This window comes from Natator depressus, chromosome 24, assembly GCF_965152275.1.
Source record: "Natator depressus isolate rNatDep1 chromosome 24, rNatDep2.hap1, whole genome shotgun sequence".
NCBI lineage: Eukaryota > Metazoa > Chordata > Testudines > Cheloniidae > Natator > Natator depressus.
In genome coordinates, this window is record NC_134257.1 from 11687757 (window position 1) to 11699778 (window position 12022).

General features: G+C 51.4%; 1 pseudogene; it reads right to left on the reverse strand.

Annotated features, from left to right (window-relative positions):
- Nucleotides 1-6460: 6460 nt before the first annotated feature.
- On the reverse strand, nucleotides 6461-11808 carry LOC141977496 (serum amyloid P-component-like; annotated as a pseudogene).
- Between the last annotated feature and the right edge of the window lie 214 nt (nucleotides 11809-12022).

The window sequence follows — 12022 nt, forward strand, 5'->3', positions numbered from 1 at the left end:
AGTTTATGACTGTGGCGTATTCCGACAGCTTTTCTTTTAAAGGGTCTGAGAGGGCCTGTAAATGGACAGCACAATGTTGCTCTTTTTCTCCTAATCACCACTACACCAGCACCTTCATCTTTCACGTGTGTGCTACTTTTGTCATAGTGGTGCTAGACATACAGCTCACTACAGTTTTGGTTATATTTTTAGGGCTGTTTTCATGTGGGGCTTAATAATTTCTAGATGCCTTCTCAAAATTGACACTGCTTTTCTAAAATGACTGCGCAAATCCCCCATAAACCGGCCCTGTACATAAAGGGCAATCCATGATATCCTTGTAGGGGATAACCAGCTTGGGCCTTATAGTTCCTATACAGAGAGGGGTCCCCATAACATTTTTATAGTCACCGTTGTTCAACATTCCTGGGGCGCAGATGAAGTTTAATGATCCCCCTACCGAAATGAAACGTGTTTATTCTAGTCCATCTTTATTTCAATAGTGATGGTTCCAATGTGCTGTTGGCTCATGGGGACATAATGCCGTTTATCATACGTGAGAGTGATCAACTCGTTGCTGCTGCCGCAGATGGGAACACAGTGTCACCTAGGCACATTGTAGTCCCCTGCTAACCAATGTTCCACTCTATCCGTGTGTACACGTATGAAGAAAGAACCTCCCCCACCCTGGGTAACATCTGTGGGGTGTGGGGCTATCTTGCATTTCTGTTTCAGGATTGCTCCTAATATTGTTGCCAATTCCCCCGTACGGAAGAAACAAACAAAGAGCTTTTCATCGTTTGCACTGGTGCTTCTAACCGAACCTGTCTGGTCACTACATCATAAATGACCCGGACAGCCAATTTCCTGGGGTTGGCATCGCTGTTAATAGTTTCTCTGATATTTTCTACTAAATGTCAAATGCTTGACTAATAGCCCACGTCTACACAGTAGTAGTGGCTCTCTTTCTTTGATGCCACCACAAATGATAAATCATAAGAAATCATGTTCCACAAGTGACAATAGTGAATCTCTGGCAAAGCAACATCTCAATTTCGGATCAGATTTAAAGGCTTAGCCAGCTGTGTTGTGAAGTTGGATCTAGTATTATGAGACAAAGCCCCTGCTGATGTGTTGCTAGGTAAGGTGACATAAAATCAGCCTTCAGTCACTTTTCCTCTTCTCAGAGGTCTTGAATATGAGACATTTCAACCCAACTGTTACATTTTTCAGGCCACCCTTTCCATTTCACCAGAAAATACTTGTTTCTCCCCCGTCCTTTCTTCGACAGAACCTTTTCTAGTCTGTAAACATGGTCCAGCTGGGGTTCACTTCTTGGAATTCTTCAGAGTAAAAAGACAATATATTTCCTCTTCTCTATAAGCTTTTAATGTGTACACAGACCACAACCCTTTGAAACCCCTGCCATGATCCATCGGTAGAGGTTTTCGAAAGCTCCTTCTGATTTAGGTACCCTTACATGATCTCCTTTATTAAAAAGGAACAGCAGTGACTTTCATTTAAAAATGTCCCCATAGTCCATTTTCCATCCCCTTAGCAAGTTAGTGTGGGTAATGTTAATCGGTCATCCTCAGATAGTTCCGTGATCTCTTCTGTTGTATCTGTATATGAAGACCTGCAGCAGGTTGATGTATTGAAAGGTGCTACAGGAGGCAAAATACCTCCACATCTGTTAAACCTCTCTGCAGTCCTTGCCTTGCCTTGATTATTGGTAACAAAACAATGTACTCCTGGGTGTTTTTACAACATCTTTAAAGTTTTGTTTAAAAACTCTATTTCTCAGTCTGTCAGTAATTTTTAAGGCACCTGACCCTGGCTGAAAATAGCTTTAAACACTGTTGCCTCCTCTCACCTAGGTTTATTCTTTAGGGCTACCACCGAGGCATATTTAGACAAAATGTCTATGACTGTTAAAATATATTTACGACTACCTTTGTGGTAAAGAGTAGGGGCCATGTTGACCAAACCAGCCTGACTCTGCGCATCCACATCAGACACAACTTTTCTATTTCTTTTAAACTTGCTTCTTACCAGCTTGTGCAAAGCGTAAGCATCTTGATCTATAAGCAAAGCTTCAGCCTACTTTCTGCTCAGAGTTTTATCACGTTTTTATCAGCTTGAAGTAAGAAGGTTACACGCCCAAAACTCCCAACCTCTCTGAGAAATACATTTTCTATAACAACCTTGTAATTTCTGACCTGTCTTATTCTAAGACTTAAGTATCTGTAAGAAAACACATACTTGGATTTTTTTGTTTTTATTTAATACAGCTTCTCTCACTTGGTTACTTGTTAGCCCCCCCACACACCTTATTTTCCTCTAAAATGCATGCTCTGTTATGAATATTTAATACCTTTATTTAAAAAATGCAATTATTTTTCTCTAAAAAAAGTGTCATTGAGACTTTATTTCAAAATAACCTAAAGTTATTAAATTTATTCTTTTCCCCAAATACTTATTACTAATATTTAATGCCTTTAGTTCAAAAGGCATAACAGTTTTCTCTAAAACCGTTTTATTCTTCTAACTTCTAAACTTCTAACCTTAAAAATAACTCTAAATGTGAAAAAACTATTTAGTCCTAATGCTCCTCATAAATAATTTTTTAAAATGTCAAAATGGCCCCTGCACAGAAAGTGTACATGTCCAAAAATGAGGCTGGGGGTGGGACATACATTTAAAAAGGGGGTAAGGACACCTGTCAGAATTATATGTTGAAGAACACTATAGAGCCTTTCCTACTTACTGGCCCCAAATCCCCGAGCAGTGCAGAGCAGATCTTGCCAGCAAATGACATTGTTTGTTTCCCAAATGATTTTTATTTACTTGATGCCATGTGGATAATCTGAGGTTACATGCTGGGGTCAAGTAAAACAGGCCAAGACATAATATAACAGTGTTGTACGCTGCAGTAGGATGGAGAATACACATCATCAAAACATACATAAGAGTGTTTATACCATGGAGCGGTGTATGCTGAATATCATAGAATCATAGAAGATCAGAGTTGGAAGAGACCTCAGGAGGTCATCTAGTCCAACCCCCTGCTCAAAGCAGGACCAATCGCCGAATAAATCATCCCAGCCAGGGCTTTGTCAAGCCTGACCTTAAAAACTTCTAAGGAAGGAGATTCCACCATCTCCCTAGGTAATGCATTCCAGTGTTTCACCACCCTCCTAGTGAAAAAGTCTTTCCTAATATCCAACCTAAATCTCCCCCACTGCAACTTGAGACCATTACTCCTTGTTTTGTCATCTGCTACCACTGAGAACAGTCTAGAGCTACCCCTTTCAGGTAGTTGAAAGCAGCTATCAAATCCCCCCTCATTCTTCTCTTCTGAAGACTAAACATCCCCAGTTCCCCCAGCCTCTCCTCATAAGTCATGTGTTCCAGTCCCGTAATCATTTTTGTTGCCCTCCGCTGGATTCTTTCCAATTTTTCAACATCCTTCTTGTAGTGTGGGGCCCCGAACTGGACACAGTACTCCAGATGAGGCCTCACCAATGTCGAATAGAGGGGAATGATCACGTCCCTCGATCTGCTGGCAATGCCCCTACTTATACAGCCCAAAACGCCATTGGCCTTCTTGGCAACAAGGGCACACTGTTGACTCATATCCAACTTCTTGTCCACTGTAACCCCTAGGTTCTTTTCTGCAGAACTGCTGCCGAGCCATTTGGTCCCTAGTCTGTAGTGGTGCATTGGATTCTTCCGTCCTAAGTGCAGGACTCTGCACTTGTCCTTGTTGAACCTCATTAGATTTCTTTTGGCCCAGTCCTCCAATTTGTCTAGGTCCCTCTGTATCCTATCCCTACCCTCCAGCGTATCTACCACTCCTCCCAGTTTAGTGTTACTTGACACTAACTTGAGACCATTGCTCCTTCTTCTGTCATCTGCCACCACTGAGAACAGCCGAGCTCCATCCACTTTGGAACCCCCCTTCAGGTAGTTGAAGGCTGCTATCAAATCCCCCCTCACTCTTCTCTTCTGCAGACTAAATAGTCCCAGTTCCCTGAGCCTCTCCTCTATCTCACATTCAGAGTGCAAAAACAGGAGGCCGAGAAACCAGGACTGAACTCCTGATGATCAGGGAGCCTAGAAATCCGTTTGCCAGGGAAAAATGTGGAATTTGCGTTCTTACAGAAAATCTTTAGTTTTTACGTTTTGTGAAAAAATAAAAACCTATATTAACAATTAATTAAGTTTTACTGAAAGTGCCAGTGCCATTTATTCAATGAACATAACCACTCCCTCTTGTGGTTGCTTTTTGAATTTGTTTTAAATTAAGAGCTGAAACCTATTTATCCGATCTAATTGGGACCGGGGCCAGACTGGATAATCAAAAATTGGGATAATCAGGAGAACTGGCAAAGAGCTTTCAATCCCTTTTTTTAAGATAGGGGGCTCAGGCTGTCAGCCCCGCACAGCTGGCAGGTGGGCTGTCAGCCCTAGGAGACTGGTGGGTCGGTTAGTACGGAGAGCTGGATAATGGAGGCTTGGATAAACGGGCTTCTACTGTATATCAATATACCATTGTGTTCATCTGATACCTTTAGGTATGGTGCCTAGGGAAACTACAGTTCAGCCTTTCATTTTAATTGTGGAAAAATGCAAACTTTTATAGTTTTTATCAGAGAAGTTTGTTTTTTTATCATGGCAAACTAGGATCCCTGCTGCTGACAGCCTTGAGCTCCACCCATGGCCTGGACCTGAGCTGAGCACAGAGCTAAGAACCATGGGTGGGCCCAGGCTTGGATCAGCTTGGAGACCTTAACCATGAAAATGTTATAATGATTTGGTGGTTGAGGGTGTAGATGTGTTGCTTCCGCCAGCCCACTCATGGAATGGGGCAGGGTCGCTGGGCATCCAGCAGCGCTACCACACCCATGTGCAAATGGTTCCCCAGCCGCCATGCTCTGCTGCACCAGCATGGGCTGGCTGAATGGGAATGGCTGTGAGCTGTTAGTGGGTTCTGTGTTGCTCTCACTCAAGGTAGGTCTACACTGCAATTGGACAGCCTGGCTTGCCCATGTCAGCTGACTCCGGCTGGTGGGGCTCAAGCAAAGGAGCTGTTTAATTGGGGTGTAGGGAGGTCCTGGGTGGCGGGAGGGTCCCAGCGCTTGAGCTGCAGCCAAAGCTGGAACGTCTACACTGCAATTAAACAGCCCCTTAGCCGATATGAATCAAGAGCTCCAGCAGGACCATAAACAGTGGGAAACGCTAGAGGGTGATAGAATGAGAGCGGGAGGGGATGGCGCCTTCTGGTCTCATTTCAGAGCCTCTTAAGACCTAAGTGACCTGGAAGAGATTGAGGAGAATGCCTGTGTGAGAAAATCACGGACATAAGGAGGTGAGTGGGAGGGGTGGGAGCCTAGAGAAACAATGCAACAGGTAGGATTATAGCTAAACAGACAGTAGGAAAATGGAGATGTACAGCCAGCCATGGAGGGCCAGGGGCGAGCTAATCAGCAGCCAAGCTTTTCAAGAGGAGGGCGCTGTCTAGCAAGGGGCAATGCTGATACACTGAGGGAATGGGCAGGAGTTTGCAATGACGTGTGCCTTCATGAAAAGCCAATGGGATTTGGGTCTGTCTGTGCCAAGGGCTTATCCCAGCAGTGAAAGGCAGGGCCCGGCACAGCTCTGCAGGGCCAGAATTCACCAGATTAGTGGGAGGAACCCAGGCAAATGGTGCTGAGTGCATGTCAGGATCCCATCCTGCCCATGAGATCTGCAGCGAGGAGGAAAGCTCACGGAGAGCTGCACCATCCGTGATGCCAGGCACATTTATAAGCAGACTGGACCAAGCGCTGGAAAGCTCACTGAGGAGCATCCAGTGCTGGGGCCCAGAGTGGGAGGCCTAGACAGCATCTTCCAGCCTCTCTCAGCTCTGTGCTTTGGCCCAATGTGTGCGACAGGGAATGGCATAAACCCTCAGGGCTGGAGATCATATTCTCCTTTGTGCTAGACTTGCCAGGGTTTATTGCACAGTTGCCAACTTTCACATAGTAAATAAGCACCCCAACTTTCACAATAAGCCAAAAATCAAGCTAATCCCATTTCAAAACAAGGCCAAAACAAACCAATCCCTAAGAACCCCAACACTCTATGTGACTAGATCCCCCCAATGTGCAGTCTGGGACTGTGGTGGGCCCACTGTGCACCCCTGACTCTCCCTCTCTTGCCCCTGCTTGCCGGGAGCCAATCAAAAAAAAGAAGCAACAAGCTACAACAAGAAACGAGCTACAAGCCAAAACTAAGCCAAAACGCAAGTCACTAGCCAATTAAGCCAAAAACAAACCCAATTTCTGCGTTTTTTTCATGGGTTTGGCATGTCTGGTTTATGGCTGCAGACAGCACAGCCTGGGGCACGTCACTCTCTGAAAGCAGACACCAGGAGTTGGAGCTCCATGGCTTTGGGCTAGGGCTGCACCGCTGCTGAACGTGGCCCGTGTTCACAGGATCAGAATTGCAGCCTGGGTTTTGGGAACACGTCACTGACTAATTCATAGTGCAAATTATTCCAGCCAAAGATGTAGCGGGAAAAGGACCCACCCCACATTGTAGACTCCATGTTATAGAGCACATGGTCCCACATGTACACATCTGTGATTTCCCCTACAAATGACTCTGGGAGTTCAAACCCGCCCCCGAAGGAGTCCTGCTCCTGCCCCAGGATGATTACAGCCTCGGCACTGACGGAGTAGCCTTTCTGCAGACCCCTCCTGGGTAAGGGCTCCTGTTCACCCAGAACTTGGCTATGCCCGTGGTGGAGTCCCAGCTGGCACAGATGTGCTCCCAGTTCATACGGGTCTCTGAAGGTCACAAATTCCGCCGTCCCCCGCCCACATATAGTCTGTACTTCCCGGAGCTGGATTTGGAGAGCAGGATTTCCTTGTCATGGGCCTTGGTGGCATAGGAGAAGAGGGCATACGGCCGGGGTAGGTCAGTGTAGGATCTCAGACACATGGTAAAACTCTGGAGTGGCTGCTCTGGCTTCAGCTTCAGGATTACATAGGAGTCGTTGGATGCTCTTGGGAAAACAAACACCTTACGGAAGAGGTCTGTGAGGAGAAGGGAGATGGGGGAGGGGGTGTTTCTCCGTCAAGGTAAGGGACCCGATTGGAACCACTCTTCCTAGTTAACCCCTGAGGCCCCTCAATCCCGCCCCCACTATCCCAGCCCTGGGGCCGACTCAGCTTTACCAATGCCCACCCCCATTCTCCCCCAAGCTGATATTTCAGCCCCGTGCCCAACCAAACTCTGTCAGTGCCCCTTACTCCCCCACACCATGCTATCCCAGGCCTGGGCCGTACCCAGTTCTGCTAATTCCCTCACCCCCTCCCACACCCTACTATCCCAGCTGTGGCATGGTGCTGCTGCAAACACACCTCATCAGCCCCTGCCATGCCAGCCCCAATTAAGGGGGATATATTGGGGTTGGTTGAAAAGCCTTATGTCTGCCTGGCGATTGGCAACACATGCCAGCCTATTAGGCAGGAGCTACAAAGGCTGGGAAGGAGCCAGAAGGAAGAGGTCAGTCAGAGAGAGTGGTGGAAGCCCTCTAGCTGGTTACTGGCCCAGACTGTGGTAGGTGAGACACCGTAAGGATTGTATATAGTTGGACACTGGTGGTGGGAAAATGCTTAAAGAAAAAAGGACATGGGTATTGCACAGAGCTGAAGTCTCCCTGGACTTATTTGGGAGGGCAACTGGGCCTGGAAGAAGAGGGGCCGGCCGTGCACCCCATGACACATGGGGGCTTGTCAGAGATCCTTTTGTGCCAGAGCTACAGTTTGGCAACCCGGAGATGGAGGGGAACCCTGCAGTGGCTGGCTCAGCAGCTGGAGGAGATGCAGAAGATGCTGCAGGCCTTCCAGCAATCCCACCAGATGGAGAGACAGGCTCTACTTGCCTGGCAGGCCGAGCAGCAGAGGACTGAACAGGACTTTATTAAGGAGCAAGTGGGGGTGCAGCAACAACTCCTGCAGAAACTGGTGAGTTCCTTGTGGGGAGATGGCACCCGCACTACAGGGTTGGGCCTTTGTAAAATGGGCCCCGATGATGACCCCGACACTTTCCTCCGCACCTTTGAGTGAGTGCCCATGGTTGCCAGATAGGACAGGGCAAACTGGCTCCTACGGCTAGCCCCATATCTAGGGTGACCAGATGTCCCTTTGTTATAGGGACAGCCCATTTTTTGGGGGACTTTTTCTTATATAGGCACCTATTGCCCCCCACCGCAGTTGTGTTTTTTCACAGTTGCTATCTGGTCACCCTACCCATATCTCACCCCCAGGCAGCGTGCGGACACTCCGGAGGTGGGCACGGCGGGTGCTGGGGCTGCGTGTGGCCCCCAGGCAGCGTGCGGACACTCCGGAGGTGGGCACGGCGGGTGCTGGGGCTGCGTGTGGCCCCCAGGCAGCGTGCGGACACTCTGGAGGTGGGCATGGTGAGTGGTGGCTGTGGGAAGGTCACAGCTGCAAGGCTGCCTGGCCACAGGTACATTCAGAACGTGTACCCAGATGGGACACTTTGGGTCAGGGGCTGTTAGTTTCACTGAGGCCATCCTCTATTCCATACCTAGCCACTGGCCCGAGCAAGAAGAGTGGGAGTGGGCTGAGGGCTTTCCCATCCCAGGTGCTCTGCACTGGCCCTGACGCCCACCTCCTCCCCAGGCATAATCGGGGTGCCTGCATTTCCCTCGCCTTCTGCAAGCACCCCCCACCACTCTCCACCCTGTCCCCCCCAACATGCTCCGCCAAACCCCCAAACATATAATCATAGAATATCAGGGTTGGAAGGGACCTCAGGAGGTCATCTAGTCCAACCCCCTGCTCAAAGCAGGACCAATCCTCAATTTTTGCGCCAGATCCCTAAATGGCCCCCTCAAGGATTGAACTCACAACCCTGGGTTTAGCAGGCCAATGCTCAAACCACTGAGCTATTCCTCCCCGCATACTCTGCTCCAAGCCCCCACCCACAACACATTCTGCCCCGGTCCCCCTCCCTCCAATATGCTCCACCCTGAGGTCCCTCTAAATATGCTGCACCGTCCCTCCCCACAAACACGCTCCACCCCAGGCATCCCCCTTAGCACACTCCGTCCCTGGGATCCCCCCAACATACTCTGCTCCCAGCCCCCCCAAACATACTCCGACCCTGGCCCCCATCCCCAAACATGCTCCGCCCCCAGAAACCCCCCCAGCATACTCCACTCCCAGGACACTCCCCCTCAAACATGCTGCACCCCAGGGACCCCCCAACACACTGTAGCCTGGACCCCCGCACTGTAAGCTTTGAGAAGTGGGGTAACTCATTGGGAATGCAGCCAAAGTGCCACATAGGGGCAGGCATTCAACTCCCCTAGAGAGATGGGGGTGGGGGGAAGCATTAACCCTTGGGGAAGCCCTATCGATTTGAACAGAGAGATCACCACTGTCCATGCTAGATTCCCCTGTACACCACCCCGAGGCCCCTCCATCTGCACCAAGAGCCTGACCCTGTCCCCTCTCCTGACAAGAAGCTGCAGACCCCACTCACCAAAAGGGCAGGATGGGCTCGGGCACTGGATCTGCTCCCTCCAGGAGAGGGGAGTGGTGGGTACACACTGCATCCCTTGCTGGTCACGGGGAAGTGGAGAAGTGAACAGCCCCCTGCTGTCTCTGGGGACAGATGGACCCCACGGCCACCTTCCCCAAATCCCAGACAGCATGTTCCTGGGGAAGCAGCAGTCAAATAAGGCCCTCTTAATTGAAAGGCTCCATCAGCACATGGCCACATTGGCACTTTGCTCACCAGGAGATAGGGCACAAAAGTGGATGCTGGTGCTGGCGAAAGCCCCCTCCTGGGGGGGCAGGAGGGAGCTCAGTGCCCTGGCTGCTGCCATGTGCCCTCACTGGACCGAGGGCTGCAGGGACCTACTGATCATCTCCAGGCTGTAGTTGGCCACGGAGCTGCCCCAGCCACAGGTGGCCGTACAGATGTAGGTGCTGGTTTCATTCTTGCCGACGGGGGGAGGGTGAGGATGAGAATGCGGTCAGGGGGGTCTGCAGGGGGACATCGCTGCCTTCTTTTGTCCACAGGAACTCTAGGGGGCTAAGAGGAGGGGGGTTAGTCTGAGATAAGGAGCGCTTTCCCAAGGGGCACACACTGGGACAGGTCTGACTGCACCTCCACTGCAGTGCCTCTGGGGCAGGCCCCGGCAGGTGATATCAGCACACAGCAATGCTGCAGCCATTCCACGACAGCACGTGAAGGACGCCAGGGCCAAGAGGCCTGATCCTCTGGTGCCAGGCACTTTGTCTCCTCGTTCACACCAGGACGGGGTGAGTGCAGAGGCCGCGTATAATGCTACCAGTGAGATCTGGCAGCATGTGCCACCCCCTCTAGCCTCTGCAACGACGTGGGCATGAGGCGGGGCAGGGCAGAGCCAGGCCTGGATCTCTTAGGGAGCAGGATATATGGGGTTTGTCCCAAAAGGCAGTGCGGTTTCCCAATGTGGCAACCGTGCTCAGGACAAGAACTCAGAGAGCAGGTGAGTGGCCACAGGGAGGTGCCCGGCTGGTCCCGCACTGGCTGGTCTATGCTCTGGACCCAGCGTCCCACTAGGGCAGGACTCTCTGTAGGTGTGGGGTGGAAGGTTTGTGCTCTGGCAGATCTAATCCCACTGCTCCATGCACAGCGCAGGGCTCAGCAAAAGCTGCAGGGGGGGACGTTCGGCATTTCCTGCCCTGTGGGGATGATCCTGGTGTGACCTGCGTTGTGTCCTGGGCTCTACCGATGGGTGCAGGGTGGGCGTGATGGGAGGGGTGAGGGGAGTGCTACAAGTGCAGGGTGGGGGTGATGGGAGGCAGAGGGGCGAGAGCTATGGGCCCAGGGTGGGGGAGGAATGGGAGGGGGAGGGGTGAGCGCTATGGGCCCAGGGTAGGGGTGGGTGCACTGGGAGGGGGAGGGACGAGTGCTATGGGCCCAGGGTAGGGGTGAGTGTGATGGGAGGTGGAGGGGTGAGCACTGTGGGTGTGATGGGAAGGGGAGGGGCAAGTGCTATGGGTGCAGGGTGGGGGTGGGCACTGTGGGCAGGGCGAGCGCTTTGGGTGCAGGGTGGGGTGGACGCAATGTGGGAAGGGGTGAGCTCTTGGGCGCAGGGTGGGAGTGGGTGCACTGGGAAGGGGATCACTAGAGCAAGAGCAGCCGAGGGGAGGGGAGCTCCTTACCCAGGATCTCTTGGGACATCACACTGCAGCTCGTCCGGGCTGGGGTAGGGGGGCCGCGGCTGAATCCTCACTGCTGGCTTGTCTGGTAATGTGGAGAAGGAAGAACATGGAGCCAAGCCTGTTCCTCTGCAGGGGCCGGGGTACGTAGCGACTGCACCGGGGAACGACCCTGCAAGCCCCCTGTCTTCCCGCAGTGTCTCTGCCAACCCCTTGTGCTGCTCACCGAGCCCCTGTGTCATCTGCTAATGCCCATATGCTGGCTGCAGTGTGCCCACCACAATCCCCTTTTGCTGGCCAGAATGGAGCCCCCAATCCTCCTGCACTGTCACAGCACCCCCCATAGATTCCCCATGCTGTTGCAATGCCCCCCAAATCCTCCTGCACTGTGGCAGCTTGCCCCAATGGACCCCCCTGTTCTGTCACAGCATGCCCCCTTCAGGCAGGTAGGGCAGGGCGCAGCTGATTGGCCATTACATTCTTATGGCACTTCAGTAAATGTCTCTAGCCACACCTGTGGCACCAAAGCAGTGCCATCAGATGTGTGCAGCAACGCATGTCTTCCCAAAGCCTCCTCTACCCCGCGCTGGTTCCGCATTGCTGTTTCTGGGTGTCTTGGGGCCTGGCCCTCAGAGGCACTGAGCCGCAGCGCTTCAATTGACATCAGGCCCCACTGTCTTGAGGTGGGTGCCAAGATCCAATGGGGCTAAATGCTGAGCACCAGGGGACTTAGCACCGACAGATCCCCGAGTCCAACAGAAGCCCTGCCCTGGATGGGGGCATTATCGGGAGTCCCATCTTCGGCTGGGGGC